Here is a 16822-nt window from a genome sequence, read left to right on the forward strand (position 1 = left end):
AATTCCAATGTCTTCATATTCTCTCTTTCCCCCTTTTTATTTACCCAGTACAACCAAGTCGACCATTTTTAATGTAGCAGGGGATAGTAAAAGGAAAAAGACAGATAAAAACCCAAGTCTAAGTGAAGGGAGAAGAGCCCCTCACCTTAATATAGGGGTAGTGGATGGATATGTGTTAGAAGAGAAGTATGTTAGCAGTCCATCACCCAAAAATAAGCCAGGTATGGCCGCACCATGCAAGCTCCCCATTGTGAGTAATCCCATCGAGATCATGAGCGGGCCCTAAAGATGAGGAGTAATTATGAAAAAGATAAGCTACAAGCCTTACCAAGTTTCCAACATCATCAGAAAGGGAAGCACCACTCGTGGAACCTGCTGAGTCAAAGGAGGGAAGGGGAAAAGTGTCGACAGGGAAAGCCTCGTGGCAGTGTTATGCCAGGAGGATCCATAAAAGGAAGGGGAGTTAACTATTTACCTTTTAAGGTTAGCACCTCAAGGGATTGCTCCCACTGATTTTTTTCAAGGGTTAAATTCACAAGGGAAAGCTCCCACTGAGTTAGGCTTTCAGTGATACTCATTTAGCCATGCAAACCAAGATAGCATAGTATGCCAGCAACAAGGAATTCAAATATTAATTCAGTGATTTCTCCCACTAAGCATATCTTTAAAAAATTTGGTTCACACTAGACCATACTAACCAAGATAGCAGTGTAAGTAATAATCAGTATCAAGGACCCAATTAGAATCACCCTTTGAGGTAATTATAAATGTGGCAATCATTCAATAGACATTGAATGAAAAATCTTGCAACAGTCTATGCCAAGAGGAGCAATTAGAGGTACTCCTTCAACCATGCAAACCAAGACAGCATAGTAAGCCAGCAAAACAAGGAATTCAAATCTCAATTTAGTAATTTCAAATACAAGGTGGAGAAATTTATGCTAAGAGTAGGCTACTTGTAATCATGCAGCAATAGAGTCAATGGATTAGTTAACTGCCAGAAGTGTGTTGGGTAAAGTATTAGCTACATACATATTTTGGGTAGCATTACCAATAGGTTGAGTTAGTGTAACTAGAACTAGCTATCATGGTCAGATGATGTGACCACGTTATGTGTGTGTATGTTTTATGTTTTAATCCTAACCACAATTGGAATCATATGCTTAAGTACAATTTAGGTTGAAGTTTCAATACAAATTAATTATCTTTAAGATCATAAATTACAAAAGAACATAGCATTAATCAGCTTTACAAAGATAAATTCACAAAGAAATTGGATTTTGTAGGAGATGCTTTCTGCCACAAGCACTCCTAGCTGAGGGATGAGAGACTCACCTGCCAACCAACCAGACAACACATAGTTAGAATTAATCATGTATTGAATGGGTGACAGGTGTAAAGCGCCCCCCATCCACGTGTTATAGTTGTCACATCTAGCAATGCATAGCATCTTGCATTCTCCAATAATGAGGTAAATTATCCATTGAGAGAGAGAGAGAGAGAGAGAGAGAGAGAGAGAGAAGGAGAGAGCAAAAAATAATCACCATTTGATAGAGATGAGTTTTATCTTGATAAGTAGAACTTCCAACAATCTCTTATTTGTAATCACACAAGTTGAGAACATCTTCTCAAGACATTGAATTCACAACAAAAATATTATTGTGAATGTGAATGTATCTATAAATGTAGAGGGTGTGTCCATGGAACTTATACATTTAAAACCATCACCACATTTGTAGTATATAATCCCTTGTTGTATTTATCACAAAACCCTAAATTTCATTTTATGGATGTAAAAAATAAACCAATATACATATGCACTATGTCAAATTTTATTATTGTGTGTTTGTGTGTGTGTGTGTGTGTGTGTGTGTGTGTGTGTGTGTGTGTGTGTGTGTGTGTGTGTGTGTGTGTGTGTGTACTGTGTGTGTTTAAGTATGTGTGTTTGTGTGTGTGTGTGTGTGTGTGTGTGTGTTTTAAGTATGAAAAATCCCCTATAATTGAACCATAGTTAGACAATTGTATTAAATAATATATTAAATAGCAATATTTTAAAACAAGATGTTATAAACCTCAACTATCATTTCATATACACCAATACAACATTCTCTATCTAATGGATAATACAATCATTTAGATCAAAAATTTGATCTTTGATCACTACAACATAATATCTTAGTGTTGTATCTTATGTGCCCATCCTTTGGGATGAATTTCCACTACATCTACATGTAGAAGGATCCAGCTGGTACATTAGCTGGTACATTGGACGATCTTCCATTACTTTTGCAGTTTTCGTTGTAATCCCAAGGAAAGAATCTCTTACTTGTCACCATCCAAGAAACACAAGCCTATCAGAACTGGCATTACTTGGGAAGACAGGTGTCAACGACTCCCTCCCCTTTTTATTGGTGTCAAAAAGTACAACAAAAACTAACACCATAACATAGATCAAATATTAAGTTTAAAGAATGAGTCCTTAATTTACGATAATGTTTTCATCTTTTAATTTTCAAAAAAAATTGGACAGCATCTCCTTTGTATTTTGAACTAATTTTCAAAAGTCCGGACCATTGCCATCTCATCCGAGACCCTCACGTGAGGATTAAGGCTCTATTTAAAAACATTGGAGTATGTTCAAAGTAAAGTACTAAGTCTAAATTCAAGATTTATACATCTATTCAATCAAGGAGAGAATGTTTTCAGCCTATCAAGCTCAAAGGTTTACAACATACATTTGTAACAAGTTTGATTAGCTCGGAGAGACAACACATCAGTACTAACCATTAAAAAACCAGGCTTTACTGAATAGGTTTCTCGGCAACATAGCCAGATTAACCATCTAAGCTCAATCTTTTGAAACCATTTCGACTGTAAATGAAGAAATGCAATATGTAATAAGTCTGTATAAATGTATCCCATCAGAAAGTCTAATGTATCGTAGGGAATCAACCCCAATTTTATAGTTCACCATACTATGTTCATTGTCATCATTCCCTATACTATGTTCTTTTTAAATTTACATAGTGTATGTCTTTTTTATTTTTGTAGGAATTTTGACAACATTTCCTCTGTACCTGCTCAATCTTTTCAGAAAAACAGTCCCAGTCATCATGTATGATACCTTCGCATGAGGTTACTGAAAGAAAGAGTGAAAAATCATTTCCAAAAACCATACCCGAACCAGATCGAGTTAATTTATGTGGACTTTTTCCTGCAAGTCAAAACGTGAGCAGCATGGGTAATTTGCTTCAGACAGCATCAGCAAAGTGTTGAGACAAAGTATGCAAAACTATATTTCCCACAATATTAATGAAATAAGATCTCCTTCAAGTAATTTCTAGTGAGCAAACCAAGACCTTGCCATGGAAAATTATGATACTCTCCATGTGTGTTATGGATACTGTGAGCCAAAGCAAGCTAGGTAAACACCAAGTCCGAAGTTGTGCAGAATAGTGCGGCAAGTCAGTAAGTATGAGAGAATGGGACATTATCTTCTGCCCATGTAGATATGTGTGTGTGTGTGTCTATAGGACCATTTTAAAATTGATATCTATGTGATAAAGGAGAGGATTTGCTCTCTATCTCCATTTCTTGGTAATTGCTCATTATGTTAAAACCCGCCAATCACAGTCATCATCCCTGACAACCTACAATATGTTCATTTCAAAGTTACATTATGTATGTCTTTTCGATTTTTGAAGGAATTTCAAGAGCATTTCCTTCGTACCTGCTCAATATTTTCAAAAATTCAGCCGCAGCAATCATCTATTGATACCTTCACATGAGGTTACAAACCAAGAAGGTTTGTGTGTAGGCGTATCCATGTATTTATTTGCATCTATAATGTAAAAGATCATAACTAAAAAAAGAATTATTTGTACATCCACCTACATCGTGATATCCCACAGTCGTAATCTGATATATTGCTATGTATCCCTGTGTACAGTCATGACCACCTCATCCATGCATGTTACCAAGATGATGGTAATCTGAGATAATCATCAGAGAGAGCCAAAACAAGCCAATTTTCTCTACGTAGTACTCCTCGAACTCAACATAAAGGAGCATTTATTGTGTGGGTGTTTGTGTGTGGTGTTTTATGAGTGACAAAAAAAACCCCACCCGTAGGCAAGCCAATCAACTTGTAGATTATGAGCTGGTGGGAAAAAAAACAAAGAGACCAAAACCAGATATTTTGTGTGTCTCCTCTTTGAAACAAATTTTTAAAAGAATAAGTTGATCACTATTTGATGCATAATTGAATATAGATGCAGATTTTTCTATGAGATTGATATCCATACAACCCAGAATCTTTCTAGCAATAAGTATTCATTAACAACCAGGAGGATGACATTAGTAGGATGTCTAGCATGTATCAATCCAAATGCACCACCTACTAGAATTTTGAGTCAAATGAGCCAAATGCTTATAAAAATAGTAGTGCACAACAAAGAACTTTTCATTCAGAAACCTATTAAAAGCCTATTGTACTGAGTAGGTACATGGCACCTACCTGTGTGATCATAGTCGACGATCCTAAGGTATGAAAGGTAGACTTATGCCAATCATCTCCCTCCATCAATCTCCAGATAGTACAAGTTGTGTATTCGATCAAATCCCAGCTTGATTTGAGTAGTAGTTGTGTGCTTACACTGTGTAACCGTGTTGCCTCGATGTTAGTCTTTCGAGCCATGTAGCTACTAGAAGGTGCATTAGCATGCATAAAAAGTAGAGCGGTACCAGTCTATTTCGTGTACAAACCCTGGTGTGTGTGTGTGTGTGTGTGTGTGTGTGTGTGTGTGTGTGTAAGCAAATAAGAACAGCTTTGATCTTGTGTAGACCATTAAGCAATGTATAGAAAGATCCTGCTTTTGCAAAAGCACTGTGACAATTTGTGTGTGTGTGTGTGTGTGTGTGTGTGTGTGTGTGCCCGTGCGTGCGCGCATAGGTGTTCATGTGGAAGGTACCAAGCCAGACCTCTCGAAACCGTTCACTACACAAGCGGGGCAAAAAGAGCCCGCTTGCCATGGACAGGCAATGAACCATGTAGTTTAGATGCTGGAAAGGGGCCTAAATCAGCGGACAGAACAACGCTAAGGAGCAATCCCAAAACATAGTCAATCAAATGGAGTCTATTGTGTGTGTGTGTGTGTGTGTGTGTGTGTGTGTGTGTGTGTGTGTGTGTGTGTAGAGATACATTCAGCAAATGCGTAATCATTGAGGATGCAGGGGAGCTAAAAAAACAAATCTATGAGAGTGTGAGAGAGGAGGATCAATCGTACCTGCATGCGTGTGTAACCCACTGTGTGTGATTACGCAGCAAGGGGGGAGAACCTGTGACGGTTTCTGTTGAGATGGGTGAGCACAGGAATGCCAGAGAGAACCTATGGTGGGTCGACAATGCGACAGTGGTCAATGACTCACCGCGGCACTTCGCAGATTACGCTCTTTGTGAGTTTGAGCATCACTCCTAAAAGGGATAGCAAAGTGGGGATGTGGAGAAGAAAAAAACCATAATATCCAATTTTATCTGGAGTGCAAGTGTGTGTGTGGTGCATGCACCATAGGAGGTACACATGTCCTCTTAAACTCATTTATCATGTGCCTAATAAAGGCTTTATTTATCACAGGCACCAACATTGGTAAGCCATAACAAAGGAGTCCAAAATTAGAATATGTTATGGCTTAAAACACCAAAAAGGGAAGCTAAAGCCAAGGGTTAGCCAACGACTTGTCAGCTAGATAAGAGTGTGTGTGTGTGTGTGTGTGTGTGTGTGTGTGTGTGTGTGTGCGTGCGCGCGCGCGTGCACGTACGCACGTGCGCAAATACGTGCAAACACACGTAAGTACCCATGGGTGTGCGAATACATATGAAAATATTTGTACAAAAATTGCAACAATTTCTTCACCAAATTTAAAATTGATGACAAAACGATGAATTAAAAAACACTTATGAAGTTGTGGCAAGAAGTAATGCCATGTTGCAAATCGCCTCCAAAACTGTGATGTCCAAGGGGTACCTTGATGATTGATATAGTGCTACAATTTATACTTTGATTGGCTTCGCAACATATGTAGCTATCATAGAATTATGCTAAATTTAAAGTAAGAAAATAGTCTTTCAAGCTCTACTATGTAGTACAACTCAAGCTTGTGTATACTCAAGGCTCTCTTGGTTTGTAGCCATCACTCTTCTTCTCCTTTTATCCTCATATGTCCTCAATCTGTTGAAGAGTAGAGTGATCTATTATTAGATACACCAATTTTTGTTTTGCATAGAGACAATATTGTAAGAGTGTGTGTGTGTGTGTGTGTGTGTGTACATGTGAGAAGGAAAGAGAATGATAAAAGACAACAACGCTACAATCGTTTCCTCCTCTTTTAGCAATACTCTTTTCTTTAAAAATGAATGCCTAGGAGGGAGTTGTGTGTGTGTGTGTGTGTGTGTGTGTCTCCAAAACTTCTTTTGTTTGGTGTGCATGCGAGCTAGAGAGAGAAGTTTTTAGAGGGTAGGGAAAGTAGTTTCCCATTTTTTGTCTTTGTTTGAAAAGAAAAACTATAGGTGATGGTCCTACATGTTTCCTTGTCAATGCATCCATAACAATATTCAAAAAAGTATTTGGATATCCTATTTATACCCTTTCAATTTGTGTAGAAAGGAAATGAGAGCTTTCTCAAGGCCTTGAGTGCTGCACTTATATGAATTTCTTTTTTGTGCATCTAGTGAAAAGGTTGTTTTAATGAGCCTTCAAAATGCAAACTAGGGCCACCATTCAAATTTGAGGGTTGGGAGAGAGTCACATCCAAAAAATTTCCTAAGCAAATAATAATAAGATACCCACCAAATAAAATTGGGGGGGGGGGGGGGGGGAAGGTCTCCTAACTTTGAGAGTGAGTGTGTGTGTGTGTGTACATGTGCAAATCATACTCTTACCATTTTTTTGAATCAAATAAATTGATATAAGTTTAAAATTTATTGATACATTTTCATATAATAATATTAGTGAAAAAAATGGTGATGGTCTAAGACACTCTCTATAGAACATGGGTATGTGTGCATGTGCGTGATGCTTTTTTGTACATGAGGTCTTTTTTAGTTTATTTTGTGTGTGTGTGTGTGTGTGTGTGTGTGTGTGTGTGTGCGTGCGCGCGCGTGTTGCCTGTGTGTGTGTGTGTGTGTGTGTGTGTGTGTGTGTGTGTGTGTGTGTGTGTGTGTGTGTGTGTGTGGGGCCCTCCCCCATCCCTAGGGAAAGGTCTACATAGTGGGGGGTGAGTTCACCATGTGGACCTCCCCCCCACCAAGAAATGCTATTATCATATCTTTATCAATCTTTAAACAAGGAAATTCATTATGTTTCAAAAATTCAAGAATGTTACTTGTAATTCTATTGTGATTAAAACCATTCTTTGTAAACAATGATATAAGATGCATTACATCTGTGTATGCTATTAACATGTGTGATGCATTATAAATAATTGGAATTACTTGAGATATACGCACTTTATCTGCCATTTTCTTAGGTCTATTGCTAAAAGCATGTATAAATGAGACACTTGAACAACGAAGCATTTCTTTTTTCTAAGCCGTCGATGTTTCATAGTTACCAACAAAGGGTCGAGTAAGTGAAATATAAGTGTTCAAGTAAGTGGTTTCAAGTAAGTGGTATCATAAGTGTTTGTGGTATTCTTTATGGTAATGATATCCAATGGATATATGGTCCCCACATATGTGTGATCAGTGTGATTTGTAAGTCCTAAACTTTGCAACACAAATTCATTGTTAATAAACAACAAGTCATCCATAAACCTAAATGAGAGAAGGAAAGCTTTTAATCTATTACTATAATTTGATCGTGATAGACGTCGAATAAAATCTTATTCAAACCATGCCAAATACAAATTACACCACAATGGAGAAAAAGAATATCCCATAGGGATTCCCTTAATTTGTTTGACTACATTGAAACCCAATTTGGTATAGCAATTATCTAAGACAAATGCATCGATGCTAATAAAATCATCAAAATGAACAGATATCTTTTTTTTTCTTAGTGAGAATATAAGTGCTTCTAGATTTTTTAATTCCTTTGTAACCTAAGGTATTTATTACTTTCAATATGTTTTTAAGAGACTCAATCAAGATATTGGGACCATAATGAGGAATAGCTTCATAGCATGATTTTATATCAAAAGTATGTATGCTAAAGATTGTTTTAGGTAAATTTATTAGACAATCATATTGATTTTGAATAATCCAATAATCATTGGTATGAATGTGTGTGAATGTATATATTTTGTTGTGTAAAGACTCAATGTATTCTATAAGGCCATTATTTATTGTCTTTAATAACTTAGTTATAACTGATGTAACATTGGAAAACATGCATCCATGTGCATTAGTGATCCAACGAAAGTCATTTTTATGAATTTTAAAATTTCCCATCAGGTATGGAAAGGTATAATGCAAATGTGAATCAATATTATTATTCAGAGAGAATTTACAAATTGCTTCAAATATAGTATTTATCTCTACCATGGAGAATTCGAATTCATGAGCAGATATCCTTAATTTAGGGGCATTTCTAATGAGGTTTTTACAAATAAAAGTGGGTGTGTCGGCTGATTCATCTAATCCACAAATGAAAATATGAATAGTAAGATAAGAAATCTCATCTAATAAATCTTTATTTCTATACCAAGATTTTTTATTCTATCTATGATTGGGAAAAATGGCAGAGAATTCTCTCATAACTATCTTTGTTATAAACATATGATGTGCTATAGACTCATTGATGCACATTAATTTACACACTTTTGGCCAACAATCACATAATTCATTAATGATTTTTTTTGGGATTCACTGGTTCATATGGAATATGATTTAAGCCTTTACTTACCACTTCTTTAAGCAATGGATGTCTACATATCTCTTGGTTTGCAGTTACTACATGGCAACCATAGTTATCAAAAGTTTTGAGAAATGGTTTGAATTTTTTTTAAGTGGAACAAATACATTCTACTAGTGGGAAAGAGGAGTTGCAAAACAATTCTAAGGGTTTGTATAGTAAGGTGGATAAGTTCTTAGTGTATTTCCATGCAAACCCAATGTTTAATTCCTTAAATGTTTTGTTAATATTAAATTCTTTCAAAACCTCTTTAAACACAGTTTCAAGGGATAAGAAATCAAAGAACTTATTAACAAATAGGACATGAACAAACCTCTTACTACGTTTCTTCTTAGTGGAAAAAGAGAAGAGATGATTAGCTTTTCTAGTTAAGAAGCGAACCTTCTCATCATCATCATTGAAATCCAAAGCTTTCGAAGTTTCTCCAAATTCCTCTGATCCACGAAATTGTCTTGGCTTTTTGGTAGCGGAATTCATACTTCCATGGGTATAATAATGCCATTGAATGAGTCTTTGTTTTTAGAAGGCTTAAGAATAGACTAAATGGCGTTTGCAATAGGAGTATTTACTGGCTTTGGGAGTAATGGAGTATTGGGACTATAGAGGACTAGGCCGCGGGCTGCCTCTAGCATATGCTCATGAAATCAAAAGTATACAATAAGAGTAGTTCTTACCTCAATGGGAATAGTTTCTACCCACCCAATGAATGCATAGACTTGTGCTCGTCCAGAAGAGAATGAGAAAAATTTGGGTAAATTTTGGGAGACAAACCATAAAAGATTGTCTAGCCAAAGGATAGAGGCTGTGCAAGATGAGTTAGGGCCCTCCCTCTTGCATTGACATTTTAAAAAGGGTCTAAAGTTATTCCAACAATTCTTAAGGAATTTTTTTGGATCCTTGGATTTGTCTTGGTTAATGGGCCCTTTTGTTCGTGCTATAAGTGCCAAATTAGAACATTTAGAAGAATCTATATCAGAAAGCTTGATTTGGATAAACTCAAAAAAAAAAATCAGAAGATAGTAAGTGCTTTGCTTGGATAGCAGTGGCTTTACGATTCTCTACAAGATCAGGGGTAATGCTACAAATAAGGGGTAAGGATTCTAGTGAGAAAGAAGCCCTATGATTGATGAGCTCAAAATACCATAGCTTGTGATCAAGTCGAATAGAGTCCAATTTGACTTGTCGAGGAGGAAGTAAAGGAACTAAACTAGAGAAGGCTACAGAGATGTTTTTAGAAGGAGAGAAGTCAGAAGAATGAAAAGCTAGACTAGACAATGCTTTTTTCTCTTGAGGGTCCAATAAGTCTGAATCCAAGAGAGGGTTGACAACTTCCACTTGAGATTTAAGCTCTATAGGAATAGATGGAATACCATTTATTTGTAAAAGCTTATTTACAATATTAGGTAGGGACGAAAAGTAAAAATTCAAATCACATGAATCTTGGCAATCTATTAATGATAACAAAATTAATAGCTTATTAAATGCCTTAAGACAATCAGTGGGGTTTTTTCGTGATGTTACGAGAAGAGAAATCCAATCATTTATAGATGCAATGTTAAGGGCAGATAGGGTTTTGTTTTCACATGATAATTTTTCTAAATCTAGGAGTTTCTTGTCAAAATCAGGACCCTTAAAACAAGATAGAGTGCATTGTGTACCAATGGGAGGAAAGGGAATAGGAGCTTTAGTAGCAGCATATCCAAGTTTAACCAATGATGGAGTCCATTTCTCCTAAATAATACATGTAAACAATTAGCTCTCTAAACAAATTTCAACTAGATTGACACTTAAGCATATGATACTATCCTGACCAACGTCTAGCTAGGAAACAGGGGTGTGTGTGTTTTATGTTTTAATCCTAATCGCAATTGGAATCATATGCTTAAGTATAATTTACAAAATAAATTGTCTTTATGATCATAAATTACAAAAGAACATAGCATTAATCAGCTTTACAAAGATAAATTCACAAAGAAATTGGATTTTGTAGGAGATGTTTTCTGCCACAAGCATTCCTAGCTGAGGGATGAGAGACTCATCTGCCAACCAACCAGGTAACACATAGTTAGAATTAATAATGTATTGAATGGGTGACAGGTGTAAAGCACCCCCCATCCACGTGTTATAGTTGTCACATCTAGCAATGTGTAGCATCTTGCATTCTTCAATAATGAGGTAGCTGAGAGAGAGAGAGAGAGAGAGAGAGAGAGAGAGAGAGAGAGAGAGAGAAGGAGAGAACAAAAAATAATCACCATTCGTAGAGATGAGTTTTATCTTGATAAGTAGAACTTCCAACAATCTCTTATTTCATAATCACACAAGTTGAGAACATATTCTCAAGACATTGAATTCACAACAAAAGTATTATTGTGAATATGCATGTATCTATAAATGTAGAGGGTGTGTCCATGGAACTTATAGATTTAAAACCATCACCACATTTGTAGTATATAATCCCCTATTGTATTTATCACAAAACCCTAAATTTCATTGTATGGATGTAAAAAACAAATCAATATACATATGCACTATGTCAAAATTTCTTACTCTGTGTGTGTGTGTGTGTGTGTGTGTGTGTGTGTGTGTGTGTGTGTGTGTGTGTGTGTGTGTGTGTGTGCGCGCGCGTGTGCATGTGTGTGTGTGTGCATGTGCATGTCAATTAGAAGTATATTTAGTTATAATCTCTAGCTTTGCTTACTTGCATTTGAATGAGTGATTCTGTGTGCACACGTGTACACATGAATGCACATGCGCATAGGATTTTATACATGTGCATGTATTTTTGTAGGTATAGTGTATTTTCAAGTGAGGGTGTGCTTTGATTTGTTTGAGTGTGCACGCGTGCGCACATACGTGCACTTGCATGCATGTACCCATGGGTGTGCGAATACATATGAAAACATTTGTACAAAAATTGTAACAATTTCTTCACCAAATTTAAAATTGATGACAAAACAATGAATTAAACAACACGTATGAAGTTGTGGCAAGAAGTAATGCCATGTTGCAAATCACCTCCAAGACTGTGATGTCCAAAGGGTACCTTGATTATTGATATAGTGCTACAATTTATACTTTGATTGGCTTTGCACCATATGTAGCTATCATAAAATTATGCTAAATTGAAAGTAAGCAAATAGTCTTTCAAGCTCTACTATGTAGTACAACTCACGCTTGTGTATACTGAAGGCTCTCTTGGTTTGCAGCCATCACTCTTCTTCTCCTTTTATCCTCATATATCCTCAATCTATTGAAGAGTAGAGTGACCTATTATTAGATACACCAATTTTTGTTTTGCATAGAGACAATATTGTAAGAGTGTGTGTGTGTACATGTGAGAAGGAGAGAGAATGATAAAAGACAACAAAGATGCAATCCGTTTTCTCCTCTTTTAGCAATACCCTTTTCTTTAAATATCAATGCCTAGGAGGGAGTTGTGTGTGTGTGTGTGTGTGTGTGTGTGTGTGTGTGTGTGTGTGTGTGTGTGTGTGTGTGTGTGTGTGTGTGTGTGTCTCCAAAACTTCTTTTGTTTGGTGTGCATGAGAGCTAGAGGGAGAAGTTTTTTTTTTTGGCCAGAGTGGTAATAATTAATAGAAAATAAAAAAAGAGGTACAAAGGTCCCACATGTAGGGGGTGGACAGCCCCAAAAGGTTTTACAAAAGGAGATCGCTCATGCTGAGTTTGATAGGGGAGTAAAGCCTAGAGACCTTGGTTTTCCATTGTTTCCATCTATTCTCCTTCTGGATATCAGTGATATTAACAGTAGGGTCAGGGGCTTCAGTGATAGACTTACATAACTGGGAGGGAGAGGACAATAGGTCATGCCTTAATATACACAGGGGAGGAGGAGTTGAATTCTTTAGGTTAGCAGCTACTCTTTGTGACCATACATGCCATAGGATGAACCCCCTCCAGACATTCCATAGTAGTATATCCAAACCTTTACAATTGCCAAGCAGCACATCTTCAAGACTAAGGTTCCATTTTCCCAGCTTCATACACAATGCACTGAGCTCTTTAATCAGAAAGTAATTACAGAGACATTTGTACAAGCGATGTTTACAGTCCTCAACTGCAGTGAGGCACCTTTGACACTTCCCATCTCCTTTGCCAATCCTAAGGGCTTTTGCTCTAGTCCATGGTCCTTGGTGAAGAAGCATCCAGAGAAGAGTGATATGCTTCCCAGCAGCAGGATAAGCCCATGTAAATTTGAATCTGTAGGCCCACTGTTTGGAGCTCCATTGGAGGTTCCATTGCTTGTTGAGTTTCCTCTTCAACTTCTCATCGAGACCACCTGCTTGATTGAAGTGATTGAACATAAGATTTGCAACTTTTGCAACTTTTCCCTTGCTAGTTCCTCTACCAGGAATAGAAAAGGTAGCTTGAACTTCTTGCAACCTTACTAGGCACCAATCAGCTTCACCTTATGTAATCCCAAACTCATCCTAGAGCATCTGATTATTTTTATACATAATGTCCCTCCAAGCCTTGATGCCTTTTTTGGATAGCTTATGAGCTCTTCTTGAAAGAAGAAATTTAGATTTTACTGCAAAAAACCCAAACCCGGGTGAATCTTCCAAAAAAAAAGAGTGATTAGAACTTTTATACTGTGGTGATCTTCATCCAACTTTGATATGGTTCCAAGCTTCCCACAGCCTGCTGATGAGTTTGGTTCCTAAGGGTTTGAATTTCATGGGGGAGACAATGATGTCTCTAACAGAAGGTTGGAGCAGGCTTTGTACACCAGGAGGGAATAAGAGGACACTTTCCTCTTAACCAGCAGTGCCCAGTAATCCTGGCAATCTATGGACCTGAGGATACATTTTCCTGCCATTCTGGTAGACAGGTATGTGAGGTTCAGACTTCCAAGGCCGCCTTCCTCCTTGGGTGTACAACAAGTGTCCTAGGATACCTTTGGTATGGCTGGATGATCCAGGTCTCCCCCCCATAGGAAGCTCCTTGCCATGGAAAAGACTTTGTTAAGCTAATATTTGGCTGGTGACTAACAAGACAAGAAATAGATTAGAGAGGGTAGAATGTAGTGGTTCAACACAAAGGCTCTTGAGGATATAGATTTCTGATAGGAGTTCCATCTGTAGAATTTTTTTTGAACTTGGACAACACCCAGTCCCACCTCTGAGCAAAGGTGATCTTAAACCCCATAGGTATACCTAGAAGTCTGAAGACCTGACCATCTTGAATGGGCTTGCAACGTGCATCAGTTATAAACTGAGAGACAGAACTTGTTGAACTTTTAAAACTTGTTTTAGCATGATTTATTTGGGAGCCACTGGCAGTATAGAAGGTGTCCAAACATTCCCAAAACTCTCTAAAATACTGCTCTTCATTAGTAATCAGTGAGTTAGTTTCATCTACAAACTGTTGTAGACAGAGATCTTTCTGAGCTCCTGAAATAATGAGGCCTTTCAGCTTACCTTTGCACAGAGAGTCTTGTACCAACTAGCCTAAAGTGTCTGAATAGATTGCATAGAGAAGAGGGACAATAGGGCATCCCTGCCTTATGGATTTAGTCAAAGCAAAAGAGTCAGTCAATTCACCGTTAATTGACAATCTAGCATAGGCATTGCCAAAAAGGACAGTAAAAATTTTGATGAAAGATTTCCCAAATCCAATATCATGTAGAGACTGGAAAATAAAGTCCCATTCCATCTTATCATAGGCTTTGTCAAAACCTATCTTGAAGAAGACAAAATCTTGACCAGATTCTTGAGCATAGTCCATAGCTTCCCACAATGTGATGATAGCATCTAATATGAACCTCCCTTTGATGAAGCCCTTCTGTTCAGATAAGATGATCTTGTGAATAATGGGACTGATTCTTCTAGTTAGGGCCAAGGAAAAGACCTTATAGACAGAAGTCAGACAAGAAATGGGTCTCCAGTTACCTAGGTCCTCTTTAGCCCCCCTGTTATGTATCAGCCTAACGACACTAGTGTTGGCTGAGGTGGGAAGAGCTCCTAGTCTTAAAGCTTCTTGCTAGATCATCATGAGAAAAGGAGTGATGAAGTCCTTGAAGACATGGAAAAATTCGTTAGGAATGCCATACAGCCCAAGGGATTTCCCTTTCTTAAGAGAGTCAATAGAGTTCTTCAACTCCCCTTCTGTGAGAGACAAGTCCAGTAATCTAGCAAGATCAGGTGTGACCATTTTTTTCCTTGCCATGGCAATCTTGGCTCTTGCTGAAGTGTGACATGCCCCTCTTCGAGGGGGACAAGAGAAAATGTCTTGATAGTATTCCTTAGCCACAGTGAGATTATCCTGATGAGAGGTAGCCATAAAACCAGTTTTATCCTTGAGCAAAGGAACAAAGTCTTTGATCTTCTTCTTTCTATGAAGGGCATACATCTGATCATTAGGTTGGTCTATTTTACCAACCCAATAATCTCTAGTCCAAAGAAGAGAGTCCTTAGCTGCTAGGAGCTCCTCCTGCCTCAGCCTTAGTTTAAGCTCTAAGAGGGGGGGGGGCAAGGCTATTGGTCTGGTCAGATCCCTCAAGGTCTGCTATTTGATTCTTAATCATCATCCTTCGGTGGGCCCTAACCTCTCTGGACTTCCTTTTGTAAGATGTCATGAGAGATTGAGTCTCCTTAACAGCATGATCCCAATATTTAAAGGCAGATTTGTTTTGCTGAAAGCACTTCAAAAGATATCTTTGAGCTTTTCTTGAATGTATATTAGAGCCAACAGAGACTGATCCAAATGAGGCCTACTAGCCCTAAACATGCATTCTTCTTTATGAAGGTCAAAATGACAGGAGAGTGATCTAAGAGAAGGATAGAGGCATCTTTTTCATAACTCACCTGCCAATGGTTCTGTAGGAGACTGGCATTCATGTAGAGTCTATCTAGTCTAGCTACTCTGAAACAAGGTCCTTCCTGTTTGTTAGTCCATGTGAAACCACTATCACCAGAGATGTCCACAAGTTGCGGTCTATTGAGCATAGACTCCCATTTCAACTTCTCTTGACCCTGTATACAATGTCCTAGTCCATTCCACCTGTCATCAGTAGATTCCACCATGTTGAAGTCTCTTGCTAAAAGACAAGGGTTGTGAAGGTAGGAGATTTCTTCCCATATAGCAATCCTTTCAGAAATTGAGTTAGAAGCATAAATGGAAACAATAGTGTAGTTAAGAGGGAGAAGTTTTTAGAGGGTAGGGAAAGTAGTTTCCCATCTTTTGTCTTTGTTTGAAAAGAAAAAGTATAGGTGATGGTACTACATGTTTCCTTGTCAATGCATCCACTACATTTCAAAACAAGTGAAAGATATTCAAAAAAATATTTGGATATCCTATTTATACCCTTCCAATTTGTGTAGAAAGAAAATGAGAGCTTTCTCAAGGCCTTGAACACCTTCACTTATATGACTTTCTTTTTTGTGCATCTAGTGAAAAGGTAGTTTCAATAAGCCTTAAAAATGAAAACTAGGGCCACCATTCAAATTTGAGGGTTGGGTGAGAGTCACATCCAAAAAATTTCCTAAGCAAATAATAATAAGATACCCACCAAAAAAAGGGGGGCGGGGGGGTCTCTGAACTTTGAGAGTGAGTGTATGTGTGTTTTTTTTTTTTGAGCTTTGTAAAACATCAAAACCTGGGGGGGGGGGGGGGGGGGGCGTGCATGTGCAAATCATACTCTTACCATTTTTGTGAATCAAATAAATTGATATAAGCTTAAAATTTATTGATACATTTTCATATAATAATAGTAGTAAAAAAAAATGGTGATGGTCTAACTCACTCTCTATAGAACATGGGTATGTGTGAATGTACGTGATTGGAATTGGAGCTGATCTCCTGAGATAGCTAATTCTAGTGTTAGAAGCTTACACCTACTAGTGATGTATTAGTTCAGACAGTAGACTAGACAAAGGAATAGAAATTGAACAGGAATA

The sequence above is a fragment of the Adiantum capillus-veneris genome, chromosome 25 (assembly GCF_014529385.1).
Source record: "Adiantum capillus-veneris isolate H3 chromosome 25, ASM1452938v2, whole genome shotgun sequence".
NCBI classification, from domain to species: domain Eukaryota; kingdom Viridiplantae; phylum Streptophyta; class Polypodiopsida; order Polypodiales; family Pteridaceae; genus Adiantum; species Adiantum capillus-veneris.